The sequence below is a fragment of the Anguilla rostrata genome, chromosome 5, assembly GCF_018555375.3.
Source record: "Anguilla rostrata isolate EN2019 chromosome 5, ASM1855537v3, whole genome shotgun sequence".
NCBI lineage: Eukaryota > Metazoa > Chordata > Actinopteri > Anguilliformes > Anguillidae > Anguilla > Anguilla rostrata.
Window position 1 is genome coordinate 27,305,813 of NC_057937.1, and position 17,713 is coordinate 27,323,525.

Consider the following 17,713-nt stretch of genomic DNA (forward strand, 5'->3'; position numbering starts at 1 on the left):
GTGTTTGACGAAGTATGGACAGTGGAATACACGCAGAGTTTCAACAATTTAAAGGCTAGGTTGGTGTCTGCACCAGTTTTGGCTTATGCTAATTTCTCTCTCCCTTTTATCTTAGAGATCGATGCAAGTTACAGCGACCTGTGTGCGGTGCTTTCACAGAAGCAAGACGGCCGGGTAAGACTAATAGCCTATGCTAGTAGGGGCCTCAGTCGGTCAGAGAGGAACATGTCCAATTACAGTTCTATGAAGTTGGAATTTTTGTCCTTAAAATGGGCCATGAGTCGTGAATCGCTCACACTGACCGTTTCCTTGGTGGTAAGGTGTTGTGCGAGTCTTTTGGATGTTGTAAAGGGTGCACAGCTGTTGGATAAGACTGCTTTCAAAGTTCCGGCCCTGATCGGAATGGAGCCGTGCAGGAAGCCCAAACTTGTAAAACCATTCCTTTACTAGCACCCCAGCCACCATTGCGGCCCGCTGATCCTTAGTCGGTACAACCTGCGTAAACTTTGAAAAGACATCCGTCATAATCAGGACATGCTCTTTACCATCATGAGAGGGTTCCATCAAAGTGAAGTCAATGGCTAGTATCTGATTAGGTCTGGAAGCTAACGGGTGACCCATAGGAGCGCGGGCCGGAGGCTGAGAGGACTTAGCTACGGCACAACGCTCACACTTCTGGCACCACTCCCGGATGTCCTGGTGCATGCCAGGCCAGTAACACCGCTGTCTTACCAGCTCAGTGGTCTGCTCGATACCCTGGTGTAGCTGGTGCAACACTTCTTCCTTGAGGGATTTCAGCAGGAGGAGCTGGCGCACCTCTTCGCCCCCATCTGATCGTAAGAAGGAACGATACCTAACCTCAAGGAAACGGTCAGTGTGAGCGATTCAACCGAACCTTACAGGACCTGCCCGTTGAGTCTCTTCCTCAGGCTGGCTTGGCCCCTCATACTGCACCCTCACTCCGGTTAGAAGAGGATGATAAGGACCCAATGGATGGTGATCTTTTGGTGGTAATGAGACCTCCTTTGGTGGCGGGACCATCTGCATCTGTACTGTCCAGCGATCCCTCTGCTGCCTCTTCGCCACCAATCCTCCACGACCAGGAGGCAGCTAATGCCGGTCCGTCTGAGGTGGTGACCACCACGGCTCCAGTAGATGAAGGGCCAGGACACAGTGGAGTGCCTCTGCAAAGATCTAATCGAGAGGCTGCCGGTAGGCACATGAAACCCCCATCATCTCCCAGTTGCGGTCGGGAGTAGGGCAAATGAGGTCGCAGCATCCCAATTTCCTGGCTCCAGCACTGTGACATCGGCCATCTTTAGACCTTGGAATTGAGCTGCTCTTCCATCGTCGGGGCGACAACGCAAAAGCCAGGGATAGATTGTGACCGGGGCTAGTGTTTCTTCACTCCTGTTTGGGATGACATCATGGTAAACTGGTTGCGTGTTCCTCCCACCCCTCTTCCCTGAGTAGTTTGCCAATTAGGTAGGTTTCTATATAAGTGAAATGTACCTATCGCTTTACCTTGTTTCCTGCTCTTGTGCCCGCTTCTGTTTCTGAGCGTCTTCCTGTTTTGGTGAGAGGTACATGTAACCGTGCAGTCTTGTTCCTCTGTTTTAAGGTTCAATATCCACAGCAGTGAATGCATTTGTATTTGTAGTTTCCTGGCTTCTAGTAAATCGCTGGATCCTACTGTGAACCAGTTGTTGCTGCATATGGGTAGGTTCGGAAGACATGTATGTTTGGCTGTTCTGTGCTTCCACTGGCTGACGGGCCCACCGGTCATTCGCAGGTATCCGTGGTTCAGAGGGAGCGGTTCGCTTGACTGAGGTAGCCTAATAAAAAAAGTGACGGTGTGTCTTCACCAATCAAGGTGCGTGCATTTTTGAGGCTTAAGGTAGGCTAGAGGTATGGTAAATAGAATTGCCTTATGGCATCCGAGGTAATTATTTTTCATAGCGATTGTTCGGTTACCTTGTTTATTGGTTTGTTTGTTTTTTTTCCCTTTTTAGGTTTCCTCAATGTGCTGCTGTTTTGCCTCTTTATTAGTGCAACATTACTTGCCTACAACTTATTAACCACTTGTAGGTTTCCGCTGTGCTTAGGATTTGGTAGGCTAATCTAACTTTGTCAGAAGGGTGTTTCGTAGTTGTACTACACTTGCTACCCTGAACGCTCCTGAAGTGTATTCACGCTGGTCGTGTTTTACTGCCATTGTGCAGCTGTTAAATCTCCGTTCTTTTACATTAAACGGGCTAAACTGCGTTTGTTGGCGGAGATACGGGAAAGACTGGCCTACCCGAATTGCCATTTTAATTTTGAAATGATCTAAACTGACCAACTGGTTCTTTGTATCTGATTCATTGTTTTTAGCTTGATCTATTACATTGTTTAAATTAAGCCCAGCGCTGCTCTGGTGGGGAGGTTAGTTGGTGGTTAGGTCCCTCACTGTTTGCGTTCCTGTTAATGGTAATTGCACTGAATCACTTATTTAACAGGAATTTGATTGTGTTTCAGATGAGGTGGCACGCATGGTGGTAAGCAGAATTCACTCGGACAGCCCGTATTGTTAGTATACCTCCCACCGAGTGGATTCTTGGCTAGTGGTCATTCTTAGTATTTTTAAACAAAGTAGTCTGGAAGTCCGTGTATGTATTTTGATGTTAAATTAATAAAAGTTGGTATCATTGCTTAAATTCTTCTGCTATTTTCTTGTACCTTCTAATTGTTTTGGCTATCTGAGCTTGATTCTTCCATACAGGTATTTCCAGCCCTCTTAAATCTTAATAAAAGTTAAAATCATTTCTTTTGAACCACGTCTCTGTCTTCTTTCAATGAAAGAACCTGGGAAACTGTTGTAAAGTGTCCAAACTGGTTATGTCCTTGGGTGAAATTCCCAAGGTGGCATAGTCTGGCTACTTACCCTTACCCATTGCCACATATACAGTCCCCTCCAAAAGTATTGGAACAGCAAGGTCAATTCCTTTGTTTTTGCTATACACTGAAGACAATTGAGTTTGAGGTCAAAAGATGTACATGAGATGACAAATCCGAATTTCTGCTTTTATTTCCTGGTATTTTTTATCTAGATTTGCCTCAGAGACAGGATTGTGTCGAGGTACAGATCTGGGGATCTTTGGATAAAAGCGCTATATAAATGCAGTCCATTTACCATTTACAATGCCAAGGATCACGTCTGGAGGAAACCAGGCACCACTCAACACCTGACCAATACTATCCCTACGGTGAAGCATGGTGGTGGCAGCATCATGCTGTGGGGATGTTTTTCAGCGGCAGGAACAGGGAGACTAGTCAGGATTAAGGAAAAGATGAACGGAGCAAAGTACAGAGAGATCTTTGATGAAGACCTGCGCCAGAGCGCTCAGGACCTCTGAATGGGGTGAAGGTTCACCTTCCAATAGGACAATGACCCTAAGCACAAAGCCAAGACAATGCAGGAGTGGCTTCGGGACAAGTCCGTGAACATCCTTGAGTGGCCCAGCCAGAGCCCGGACATGAACCCGATCAAACATCTCTAGAGAGACCTGAAAATAGCCGTGCAGCAACGCTCCCCATCTAACCTGACAGAACTTGAGAGTATCTGCAGAGAAGAATGGGAGAAATACCCCAAATACAGGTGTGCCAAGCTTGTAGCGTCATACCCAAAAAGACTCGAGGCTGTAATCGCTGCCTCAACAATGTACTGAGTAAAGGGTCTGAATACTTATGTAAATGTGATATTTCTCCCCCCCCACCCCCCCTCCCCAGACACATTTTTCAAGATTGTGTAGTAGGCGAAGCCAGGCTGAAACACTGCAGTTACTCTTTAAAAGTAAATCAAATCAATGTCTAATATTTGCTTGCATAGCCCTTAAATGTAGTAACTGCATCTATTCTAAGATCGACTGACATTGCCAAATATTTGGTACCTTCTTTGGAAAGGCCTTCACAGCAGATCCTTTCAGTTGATCTTTGTTTCAGTTGATCTCTGCCTTGAGTTTCCTCTTCAGCAAGTAAAAATGTATACTTGTTTGGCAGTGTTGAGGAGAAGTTGAAATACATGTAGTTAAACTAGCATTTGCATTTTTCAGCGGTTTGCGGTAGTTCAACTACATTCAAATTTGTGTAGCAGTTGTAGTAGTTAATTACTTTTTTTTTCATTTTGACGTGTAGTTAACTATAGGGACTACGTTTAGCTATAAAATATTTTTCCAAACCTTTTTGAAAAACCAAATACTGCCTCCTCTCTCTCTTTTCCCTATTGATCCTGATGGGTAAGAAGCACTTCACTCTACTATAGTTACCAATCAACTGCTAATAGCCACACATGGTTGGTTCTCCCCACTGAGCTGCATAGTTGTTCCCCCATGTGTTAAAAGAAGGCACAGGTCACATTTGTCCTCTCTGGGGAACAACCTCGGCACTATTAAATTGCTCGTGTGTCATGTAAATTGTGTGTCACGTAAAATGCTCTGACGTAATTTTATACCATTGTTATTCCCTTGTTCATAAAATGACAATAAAATTTTTGCCAGTAAAGATGACCCACAACCCCAGACCCATTTTTATAAAACTTAACTGACTGTACCTTACCGAGCCAGCCCGGCCCCCTTTTTCTTTCATCCTGACCGCTGTGAAGGCATGCCCAGGCAATGCATTCGTCAGGCAGCCACCACCACACTTGACCGTTGTGTAGTGCATGTGCAAAAGGGCGGGCGTTGCTCAGTGCTCACCCAGCGACAGCGTCATCATGGATAAACCTCCCAAATATCAGCCTGAAGAAGAATCACCATGGCCATACTTAAGCAAATACATGACACTGACTAGCTCCATCGACAAAACCTACGTTTTTACTTGTGAGCTATGCAAGCCGAGAGTAAACACACTGTCTACTGCAAAGATGTCAAACACAAATCTAAGAACACATATAAAGGAGAGTGTATTAACATTGACTTTGCTAGCCAATTTAGCAAAGTTTAGATGAGTTAGCCACATTGTAATGTTACACACAGGCAAGTGATGGGCGACATAGCTCAGGAGGTAAGAGCGGTTGTCTGGTAGTCGGAGGGTTGCCCGTTCGATCCCCGCCCTGGGCATGTCGAAGTGTCCCTGAGCAAGACACCTAACCCCTAACTGCTCTGGTGAATGAGAGGCATCAGTTGTAAAGCGCTTTGGATAAAAGCACTATATAAATGCAGTCCATTTACATTTACAAGTGATTTAATTCAGTGAACGTTAACGTTAGTCTAATTAAATAAAGTCTGTAGCATTAATTCGTCTGACAACAATTATGTTCTATCAAAAACAAACAGGTCGCTAACCAGCTAATGTCAGGTTTGCTGACATAAAGCAAACATTAGCTAACGTTTTGCCGCCCACAAAATATGGCGCAATGCATGGGACCGGTCTTTCATGATAATCACCTACTATTAGATGACAATCACCTGTGTTTGCCGATCCAAGTGTCTGCAATCAATCCAATACTATGAATAGCTTAGCCAGAATCATTCAAATTAAGGTCTGGCTAGGATGAGGTTGGCTTGCTGTTCTTTTGCCACCTAAGGTTAATATTTTAACAGCATAAATATTATTTAAAGTTGGTCTGGTGATATAGAGGGTAATTCTATGAACCATTATAAATGTCATGCTATTCTATATTTGAAGTTACCTGGCTAACTGAGTAATCCTGCTCGGTACAATACCCCCACCTGGACTCTAGTTTCTGGAAGACTGATGGACATTGTATACAAAACCAAAGCTGACATTCCTTGCACTTTCCCATGAATAGTGGGATATTTTATTTTTTTGGTTGTATGACCTGTGAACAAGTGGGCACTTTTTGCAATAAACTCAATTGAGTGGCATTTTTTTCTGGCATGTGACTTTTTGTATTATATTTTGTTATAATTTCGTATCATGTACATTGTCAATTTGATAATTTTTTTATGAAGTAGTTTTAACTACTTTTTCTAAGTAGCTTTCAACTTCTTCCAGTGTGAAGTAATTGGTAGCTTGCAAAGCTATGCTTTCAAAGTAGCTTCCCCAACACTGATCATCAATAAAGACTAGTGAGCCTATTTCAGAAGTAGCCATACATACCCAAGCCATGACATTACTGCCTCTATATTTGACAAATGGGGGGGGGGGGGGTTGTTTGGATCAACAGCTGTTGCCTCCTTTTCCACACTTTTGGCTTTCAATTGTTTTGGTTTTTCAAGGTTTATTTTGGTCTCATCTGTACATAAATTGTCTTCTGGTTCATCTATGTATTTTTGGCAAATTCTAAATTTTTCGTTTTGATTCTTGCTGCTGATGAAAGCATCATGGAGAGTAGCCTCTATAATTCTGCTCATGAAGTCTGTGTATAATGGCTTGTAATAATATGGTGGCTAGCTACTTGAAATAATTTAAGAAACATTGGGTGGCATTGCTTGTTTCAGTTGTGTGAGCTAAGATAGCCAATATTGTTTCTTGTAACTTGGCACAATTTTGATATCAATACTTTTAATGGCAGGCCTAGATGTGAAGTAATGACTTATAGATAGTACTTTGTATGTGTAAGTAACTTGGCATTTTTGTATGTTGAAAATGTATTTTTCATCAGATATCATTTCTTTTTGTACTGTGTTTGTTATGAGTTAGTGATAATTCATATAAATAGGCTATGAGAGACATGCATACACATACAGGCATGCTAACACAAAACCTAGCTGAAAGAAACACATGTAGGCATGAATTCAATATTTTTTCCTTTACCATGAATGACAAAGTAATGAAAGTGTATGTCATATTATTAAATGGAAGCGTTTTAATGGGATATTGTAGGCTACACGACAGTCCTACTAATTGTCTGGATGTTGGTAGAGGATATATAGGGCTAGCTAACATTAATTTAGAAATGCGGCATTGTAGCGTAGCTACAGTAGCCTAGTTTAAAAGTATGGAACAGAAGAAACGGCAGAGTGGTCCATTTAACATTAGCCGCGTTTCCACCAAAATTACCCGGAACTTTCAGTCCCAGGAACTACTTTACCAGGAACTAAAAGGTTCCTTCAGCCAATGGTTGTCTGCGTTTCCACCGGGGTCTAAAGTACCGCGAAGATTGGGCAAATTAGCCCACTGATGTATGAAAAAGCGACGTTGTCGTTGGTCCATCTGTCATATGATTTCTTCTGTAACCCCATACTACCACCGAAGTAGCCTACATTATTTTCTAATAACCGGGACAGCCCGGAGGGGTTTATTCCACTTATGTACAACGGGTTACCAACAATGACTAAATATGGTTACTTTTGTATTTATTGATTTTCATATATCCTCTCAAACACATTCATTATTTTTATGCGAACATTCGCTTTCATGTCTTGACATCCGAAGCGACAGAATGCATTCACATTTATATGTATAACTGGCCACAACAGCAGAAAACATGCACACATTGTAAACAATTTGCTGTTTGATTAATTTCTCGTCGTCAATTCCATATAGGCTAATCGCAAAATGACAAGAATAGAACGAAAACTCAGACTTGCGTGAAAATGTAAACTAGTAGTGGTACAGCCACCGTTTGCTTTCCTTCGAAGTTACTGCTAGCCGAGCAGCGAACCATGCACCATAAATTAGTCCATAGTTTAAGGAAACAACTGTCTCCCGTGAGTGTGTGTTTAAACAGGAGGGGTGGCACTCACTTGCCACAGCGGCTATTGTCACTTTTTAAGAAAATTGATATAGCTGCTGTGAAGAAGTCATTATCTTGCACCAATTACTATACGACCGGTAATAACGTTACCTACCTGACTGAAGTGCAACACCGATTTTTTGTGCTTATTAATTTCACAGCCATCTGCATTAATGATGTTAGGCTATACAGTCGGTCTATCATGTCATTAGCAAGATAGCTAATGTTAGACTCGGTTAAAATGCCGAAAGCGGAACTGTAAAGTGTGGGTGTATTTTATTTGTATTTCAGAAATATAAATTAATTTCCCACAAAAAAAATATACAGATGCAAAAGCAATAGTTTTAATGTTTTATTTTTAGTTACCCAGCAAGGCAGTGTAAAGAGTGACAGGTTTTCATGAGTCCGAGCGGAGATTCCAACCTGGCCTGTCACACATTCGAAAGTGTCGCAGGAAAACGTGCTACCCAGTGAGTAACTTATGAAGGAGACATAGGAACAGCAAAACTTTTAAAGGAGTGTACTTCTAAATATGTCATTTTGCGTGTGCATCTGATGAATCGTTAGCAAGGTAGCTAACGTTAAACTCGGTCAAAATACTGAAAAAAAAGTGTGGGCGTGTTTTATTTGTATTTCAGAAATATAAATGCGTTTCCTGCAAAGATTGTACACGTGAAAAAGCAATAGGCTAGTTTAAATGTTTTATTTATAACAGACCTGGTGAACCACTAGTGAAGGAGGTAAATGAATGTCAAAGTTTAGCTCTTTTAAACGAGTGCACTTCAATATGTCATTTTGTGTGAGCATCCGATGTTTTTATTGGCTGTTGTACCTTAAATGTCCAATGGAGAGACATAGCCTATTATTTGTGGGTTTAGAGCATTTCTGATGATGTACTCGGGCAGGAAGAAGAAGAAGGAGAAAATGCTAAATCCCCTTGGTTTGGAGCTTTATTGTGTGAATGTGTGAAGTTGTTTGTGAACTCTGTCTGTTAAAATGAGGTACAGAAATTCATGTTTTTAAGGGCTGAGAGTCTGTGGTCAGTTATTTCTGCAATGTTATTTTCCTGAAAAGTGCCAAACTGTTGGTGCTGTATAGGTATGGGGCATGCCGCCCTGCCAAGGCGTAACTTGGCTGGATGGCATACCTGCCATCGAAATAGATTCCTTATTATTATATGCAGCTAACTTAATATTGTCTGTTATATTGTGTTATTAATGTTTATAGAAATTATAATATTATGGGCCTATATACAGTAGTTAGCATGCAACGACTACCCCTCTTTGTGGATTTTCAGACCCTGGCCTGGCAGACTCTGCTGTCATGCTATGTAACGTTCAGTGACAATTTTTGGAACAGGCAAACCATGGCGGAAAAATCACTATCAATCCAATCTGCTTGGCAGATTCATACAATTGGTTCCACGGTGTGTTGTTCATCAGATGATGTACAGATACGCTTTTGTATGTGCATGACTGCATGGATTGTTATGAAAGTGAAAATGCAAATTCCGAGGTCTCTGAGGCAAGTAGGAAGCTACATATTACAGACTGCTACAATATTTATTTTATATTTTATTTTATTATTCCAGCTCCACCCTTATACTAACGAAACAGTATTCAAGTTTATATTAGACTAAGTATGAGTTTATCAACAGTAAATTTAATCATATTTCTGTAAAAGTTCTGCTAAATGTCACGTTTGACATTTAGGTCGGCATATCAAAATGATAAAGCATCTACACTGAAACAGCTAACATGTTTCAATATTTTAAAAGGCGGATTACTTAGCGTTTGAAGGGAGAAAAAAAATTCGGTATGGGATCTTGAATGTAGACACGTTAATCTATAATACTATTTCTGGAATTAACGTGCAAATTCAACATTATAACTTCCAGCAGTATCCCTAGAGTCATTCCAACCGGAGCGAGTGTATGTCTGTGGGTGCTTTGAAGTGTGAATGACAGTTTGCCTTCGCTATTTGAGCAGTGAAAGCGAGTGGAAGAGAGGGGAGGAAAGGGTTGTGTTGCCAGTTGACTTCCTGTCGACAGTGCTGTACGCACATTGTTAAGATCCTCCGTGCAGCGATCAGATTGCAGAGGTCCTGAGATGTCCGTCCTACCCTCTGGGCTCGCTATAGTCGGGGACAATCCGGACACTCAGATTAATTCAAAAGCATGAAGAGTCGGGACAGGAGAGGAACCAGGGAACAACAGTCCGCCACGACGCGTTTCTTTTCTCAGGGTGAGCGCGAGAATAGCAGTGCATAGGCTATATGAGTTATTGCATATATAATGTTACTGCTGTGTCGGGTGAACTATACACCTTAATCTTCCCTGCAGATTGTACTGATAATGTCAAAAATGTTTATATTTTAGCATGTCTAGCAATGTAAAATCATTTTTATTGTAGACATTGGTTGATTGTCATTGCATTCACTCTGCAGACGCTCATGCATAGCGACTTATAAAACTGGAGAACATGAATTTTAGCCTACTCCCAGAAATACGAAGGGACACTAGAAGGAGAATATTGCACTTGATATCGCTCCTTAGTTAAAGTTAAATAGCTCTACATTTAGAGAACGTTAGATTATTACTGCGTTTTGAATATTATTTATACGCGTTTATAGTCCATGCGCAAATGCATGATCTATGTTTAAAGTAAATTGTCAAAGGATGTGTTATACATCAAATGATTTGGTTTTAGGATTTGAAATGTTCATAGTTCAGTCGTAGTTGAACTTATTTTTGGGGGGGAGATGGGGGGGGGGGGGGGGGTCAATTCTGAAATCTGTGAGAACAGTACTTGTCACAAGGATTAATCCATGTTGAGGTATTGCTACTTTTATAACAACTGGTCTTTTGGTGATTTTTTGGACTGATGAAAATATGGACTTTTTAGGATTAAAATTGTTACATGTGCATGTGTTTTTGTCACTAAACCAAAAGTCAATTACTCTTGAACAGTAAGTTGTTAACTTCAATGAAGTGACTTTTTCATTTTCAGTGCTTCTCCAGACATTTCTTTTGTTGTGGCTATTACATTGTCCAGTCATTCTCCAAATTGCAATACTTTATGTGAAAATATGACTCACCGTTGCCATAGAATCCCTTTCTTTTATGATTCTTTTATGATTTGGGTGGTCTGCTGGGTCTCAGTTTGCACAATGCGTTGAAATCTATTTCTGAAAATTACTTATTGAGCCCATTCCACTCTGTAATAAAAGTGGTGCATCCTTGTGTTTTCTTTTAAATGGAACAAAAATAGAGCAGTTCTATTAGAGTTAAACAGCAGTACTGCAATTGAATTTTTGTGAAACAAATGTATTCCTTACCACTGACAATGACAAAGATATGAATGATTTTCCAATCACCTTATAAAGCACGAGAACTTTATTCAAATAATCTCAGTTATTTTTCTGCTAATGGGGGAAGTATATTAATTGTATAGTTCTGATGTGGCCTCAGAAGTGAATCTTCCAAAATAATGTATGTTTCATGTTACAATGCAAGTGTCACACAAAAATGAGCACTCTCCTGCTTCTATGTACATGTTTGAAGTCTCTTCAAATACGAAGCATCAGATACATTTTGGAATAATAAAGACTGTCTTGAGACACAGAGGGATAAATGTTATCGCTCCGAATGAATAATGACTGCTCCATTGTACAGATGTATCCTAATTGTTCCTCAATGAATGATAATGGCATTTGGTTTGTGAAACATACAGTGGTCTTGATGCTGAGCTGAAAGTCAGTGGGGCGCAGAAGTATACTTGTTAGCAATTACTGTAAATGCAGCGTTAACTTTAAAAAAAGAACAGACAATTCATTTTACATGGGCTATTTGTGATTTTTTTTTTAAATTCATGCTTAGATGTTTGTGAGACTTATTTTAAAAATGAATTCATTTGCCTTCCTGAAAAATGTCAAAACCTGTTTATAGAGAGATTTGAAAAACTATACTGGGAAATTGATAGTTTTACATTCCTTTCTTGTGTAGTTCTTTTTACAGATTGAAATTCGATGGATCATTTCAATGAAATGGATCATGATTTTACAGATTAGTCAGTTTCTTTCATTCTGGATTTTCCTGGTGGGGAGAGATATTGAGGAGCCTTATAGCCATGGAGTAGTTACTGAAGACAAAGGGCCTAGAACTGAAGCCTGCTCTTTCAGTTAGTTTATTTGATTAACATCTTTTGAAAAACTCCAAGGAAAAAATTCCACATTTTTATTGTATTCCAGTGGAATTTGGTGTTGGTGCACCTTGAGCAATGTGCTAAATTCCCAAGAATGTCTTGCTTTTTCTGCCGCCAAGTGATGGCCACGCTTTGCAAGTTTATTTTGTCTGGAGTGAACCCAGGAATGAAAAAAATGGGCCCATGCTAGAAAAACATACCCTGCCCAGCTGCGTACCTGAGTGTTGTGCTTAGTAAAATATCACTTTACTACCACAGGATTGTTAAGTTATGAAATTTGACTCTGGGAATACCAGAGGTCTGTGGTAATGCAGGCTCAGCAATATTTTATGTAAGGAACGCTTTGGGATATCTTCATTATGACACCCTTCTTTATATTTTGAGAGTATTTATACATTTTTGGCATTATATTAGGGCATATGCATATAACTGTACTATCTTGTGATCAAAGGAAAATGTTTGGCAAATGTAAAGCAAAAGTACAATTTAAAAAGAATAAGCTTGACTAATTAATCACTGTAATCAATACTGTCCAGTCAGAAGTTATATTAAAATAATGAAAATATCAATACTACTTTTGGTATGACACTTAAAGAAGTTTATATTGTTATGATAGGACATACTATTACATTTTTCAATTTGTTAAATTTTTCATTTTGACATGTCATGAATGTTGAACGAGCACAAATATTTCAGTGTTTTCTCTAGTAATATATAATATTTAACCCCTTTGCCAAATGCCAGTTCCTCCTAATCCTCACCCTTTTTTGGGGTGTTTTAAGGCTTTATAACTCCACAAGTGAGCTATCACAGAAACTTCAAAAATAAATGAATCAAGACACTGTACCATTTACAATACTAAGCGATTAGAATTGTGTGGGCTTGCTTCAAATTCCAACTGGCACTGTCCTCAAGCCTCAATGCATTTCAATAAGGGCGCATAGCTCAGAAGAAGCACGAAACCGTCCAGGCCCAGGGCGCACCGTAGTGTTACAGCCAGGGATCAGCAAGTAGCGATTATGTTCCAGGGATTAGTCATATCCTAAAAATGTCATGAATAGAACTTGGTTAACTATATAGCTAGCTAGCTATAGCATATCCTCACCTCTAACGTTATTTGTTGTCCTCCGTGTGTCCATACATCTGTATCGGTGGTTCCAAAAGTTTTTGAAATATTGATTACAAGCAACAATGTCTGGAACTAGCCGGTCATTTTGGTGTAAAAGGTTTGAATGTAGTGCAAAAACTGTAGGACTAGCTAGCCTACTAACTAGTAAAACTATATATGTCCTGGATCATAAATTCCCTCACCAAAAGTGTGCGAAATCTGATGTATGAAGCAAAAAGTAATAATAAGAAATAATAAGTATACCCTGTTGTCCCTTAGTGTCAAGAAATCTATTCAAATTTGTGCATTGCTGAAAATCATAACATAATCACATATTCCATAACAAAACGGTTTTGACTCATGAAACTCACTTTTGCAGAGTAATTTTGTGGGAATTACTCTTCTTTCACTAGTATAGGGGTCTAAGATATTGATATCACATTGAAAAATAATGCAAAAACTTTGTGACACACTGTGGTACACTGTACAAAAATATGTAATTATTCACTCTTGTATATTTCTGTACACTATAGTGAGCAGCATTTGTTACTACTGTATTGGCATACCTTTGGGCTATTGTTGGCTTTAACTTATTACTACAACGGAATGTGTTTCTGGCGGTGAAATAATATCTTTGGCCTACTATATTCTATCATTAGTGGCATACAAGTAGGGGAGACCGGGGTTGGTTGGTACACTTTTCCCTCTTTGCCATATTTCTTGGGCATAATTTGTGTTAGAATATTATAACCAGTAGCAAATGAAAAGATAAGTTCTCAGCTATAAATACATTTATTTCAATGTCCATGTTCCGACCCCTGTCATAAGTTTGTGTTTACATTTGTCTGTGTTGTGGACGTGTTTACTTTTTCCGGTTTGTCCTCAGATTGACATTTCCGTCTCTGGTTACTTGGCTTGAAAAAGCTGCCATTTTTCACTTAGCAGTGGAAACTAGCTCTTCAAACCCATGCGTGGTGTATGGTGTGTACTGATTTCATTTGACATTGCATTTCGACTCTTTTTTTTGTTTGATTCCAATTTCTGTCTTGCCCTTCTGGTTTGTTTGCTGATTAGATCTTGTGTATGACCACTGGTTTGTTCCCTTTGTCTCCTCGATTCTTTCCGTAGCCCTTCTAGTTTGTTTGCCCCATCATTTTGTGCGTCTGACCATTCACTCTCGTATTTGATTCCAATTCTCGTCTAGACCTTTTGCTTTGGTTCCTGATCGGATTTTGTGTTTGACCATTTGCTCGTTCTCGACCTCGACTCTTTTGTTGCCGTCTGCTCGCCGTATAGTGCTCCGGTTAGTTAGTGTGTTCCCAGCTGGACTCTAATTCCTTCCATCGGGACACCACTTTGTTATTTTGCTTTGTTATTTTTCCTGTATTATTTTTGAAGGTACTCTGGGTGGAGTTTTAACTCCATAGCCTAAATGAAACACCCCGTTAGGTTGAACAAGCAAGCTAGCATGCTATATCAAAACTATGCAATCTGTTAGTCACTAAAAGGCTGTTCATGATCCGATTCTTTGACATAAACACAATACAGAACCTGAAAAACACTTCTGGAAAAGAAAATTCACTTCATTATGGCCAAAACAGACTTTTGGCGATATCTTCCAAAATATCTATTGAAATCTCTCTCTGTTTGTTGGAGACAAAGAGAGGGTAATTCTGCATGTTGAAATATTTCATTCAAGCTCAATGCATCTACCTAAAAAGTCTGTTACAATTTTTCTCTTGTAACATTTGGCCTAAAATGGGGTATTTCCTGCAAAGGCTGTCATATTGCTTAATTTCTTTGGGGAGCAGTAGAGCACTGAACTGCATATGTACAAACCTGAAATCGCTATGGTAAATGCACTGTACATTAAGTTATTGACCGTGTTATATTTATCAAGTGTTACATTCATGGTGACTCTCTCCTACATTTGGGAAAAGGAGATAATCTTTTAAAATCTTTTTAAAACACATGACTGTTTCATCTTTAGGAACAGTTACCTGTTAGAGAAGTTGAGCGATGGCGACTCTGGAGATGGTTGGCTATTTGGTACAGGCTACTTATTACAACTGTGTTCTGAAGTTTTTTTTTTTTTTTACGAATGAGACATTTTAAACTTAACTTTTAAAGGTGACTGTGCCATTGCATCCATGGATCCTACACATCTGTCCAAAACCTGACTTCACCAGAGATGGAGCAGTACAACAATGTTGCTCTCCTGCCGTACGCAGGACGCATCTGACTGTGCATTTAACTTGCTGCGGCTATGCTCATTTACACAACCAGTATTAGTAAATGCCTCACTAAACTGAAACATGTGGTGATGCAGAATTTTGCACCACTGATGGTAATTTGCAGCATGCTTAGTAAATGTGGCCAACTATCAATTATAAATGGACATACAATCTATTTGTTCCTGCTAACAGTTGATGGAAGGTTCTGCACAGATCCACTATTTTTATATTATATGGATGCCTCAGTTTGAACTGTCAGTCACATTATGAAAGAGTGTCAGTGAGTTACCACTGAGCCTGCTGAGACCTGATGCTGTGAACATGAAGTACTTCCACTGAGAAATCCTGGAACACACAGTGTTCAGAGAAGAAACTATTTTAGTGCTTAGTTTTACAGCATTGTTCATAGACTCATAAAATACGTTCCCCCTAAAACATATTATAACAAATAGCACAACCAGTATAAACTTAATACTGAGAAAGACAAACGAACAATAGAAAATCATTAACGATGTTATAGGACAATAAAAAGTATATAAAGATAAAATAAAACATAAACAGCAGGTTACTTTTAGTTAAAGGCAAAATACCTGGCATTACTGTTCTGCTTATTTGATGACATTAACCAGTTAACTATCACATAGAACACAGCACTATAATTATTTTTTATTATCAAATTGCATTTAAATGTACAAAGCAAATATTTGGCAAATCATACTTTGGTCACAAACTTCTGTTTGTAATAACACGCAAATATGTTAGGAATATGGGCATTTCATTCAACGTGTTTATCTTTGTCAGAAAAATAAAAAAGCAATTAAAGAAACGTTCTACATTGCTATGCAATGATGCCTGTCTCTCCTTAAAGTTAAGCAGGATAAACCTATATGCATGCACCCCAGTATGTGAAACTGCAGGCTTATGCTTAAGTTAGCTGGTGAAATCACACCATCAGACAAACCCGACATCCTAAGAAGAGCTTTTAGAGGGGAACAAGTTTTCAGGGACCGACAAGATCCTTTAAGGCACTTGCACAATTATGTTTATGAGTGCTTCTGTTGTGAGGGAATTATTTACCTCTAGCAATTACTAAATAAATTCTAACCAACAAAACCAAGTTTACATAGATAATTAGTGAGATTGTGCTTACTGTGGCTCAGTACCACTACAAGTCGGGAAAAAGATAAAATTTATCTCCCGGTGGTAGCACTATCAACCGCCGGGTAAAACCACAGCCAAATTTTGCAACTTGCCTGCTCACCTCACATCTATGCTTGCAGATGAGCGTTGCCTTTTTATATGAGCCGTTTATATATATATATATATATATATATATATTGTATTCAAGTACACAAACAAATCCTTTAATTCAATTAGATGACAGTCACATTGGCACATTGGCCGATATCAGATTCCTGTTGGATTTATTTCCAAATATAATTGTGACCCAAAACTGATCTGAAAATATCTGATTCCATGTGCTTTTTCCCTGTTAACATATTTGAAGTACATATTTGATCTGTGACACGTGAGCAAAAAATTGGAATTGGGTCCATTTTACCAGGCAGTGTAAATGTAGTAGAGGGTAAAGCCCAGGGTGGCAAAGGCATCTGGGAAATGCTTGGTCAGATCTTAGGCTGTAGTACAATTTGGAGAAGGAAAGAGAGACTCAGTTTCTGCAATGTGGTAAAGACGTGTTATATAGCAGGAGTTCAGGAAAAAGAGAAAATGTTAAATCTCTCAGAGATAATGTTTATGGATTGAGACAATTTCCCTCTTTTGCTTCCACATGCACCCTTCTGAAATATGATGGTGGGAATGCATTCACAGCAAGCCAGATCCTGTTAGCTGCTGTTGTGTACAATGCTATTTTATGTATACTAAATGGAAAATATAGGTGGATGCCTAGCAAGTAGAAGGGTGTGTTGTTGTGTTTCAGTTTGTATAGATCCCCACCTCATGGGATGCTGGATGGGGGTGGGTTACATATGTTTGACTTTACTTTTGGACACTGACGTCCTTTGATAGAAGGGGTAGCCTGTGCCCTGGCCTGGGTTGGGTCGTCCTGCCACAGTGGTCAGAATGTGGCACCTGCATGTCGCCTAGAGGGCGTGGGTATCCCATGGCCCTCTGTTTAAGAGCAGATTGTCCCTGGAAGGACTGATGACCCCAGCTCGCTGTAAGAACAGAGTTTCCCAGGCAGAACCAGGCACCACGGTACAGGTTGAACAAAGCCTGTTTTTGAGGAGGGTGGCACCCTCCTGACAGCTCAGGAGGTGAGGGGTCACAGACAGCATGTCAGGCATCCTGCTCACATCGATCAACCTGTGGGCCTTTTTGTGTTCAGGCAAAGGAGAAACTTGTTAAACGATGGTCACTCTGTTTCTGATGTGATCCTGTGACCTAATCTTTTGATTTACTATCAGTGGCTGGCAGTGCTTTTTTACACAATACTAATAGAATGTCAACCCAAAACAGTTGAGTATACATA

The 17,713-nt window shown here is 39.9% G+C and overlaps 1 protein-coding gene across 1 annotated transcript in view; it reads left to right on the forward strand.

Moving 5' to 3' along the window:
* The first annotated feature begins 9,675 nt into the window (after positions 1–9,675).
* LOC135255022 (growth arrest-specific protein 2) overlaps positions 9,676–17,713 on the forward strand; it is an 82,625-nt gene continuing 74,587 nt past the window's right edge. Inside the window, exon 1 of the mRNA XM_064335698.1 lies at positions 9,676–9,921. The gene's annotated coding sequence lies outside the window, so the exon portion shown is untranslated. The remainder of the gene's footprint in view (positions 9,922–17,713) is intronic.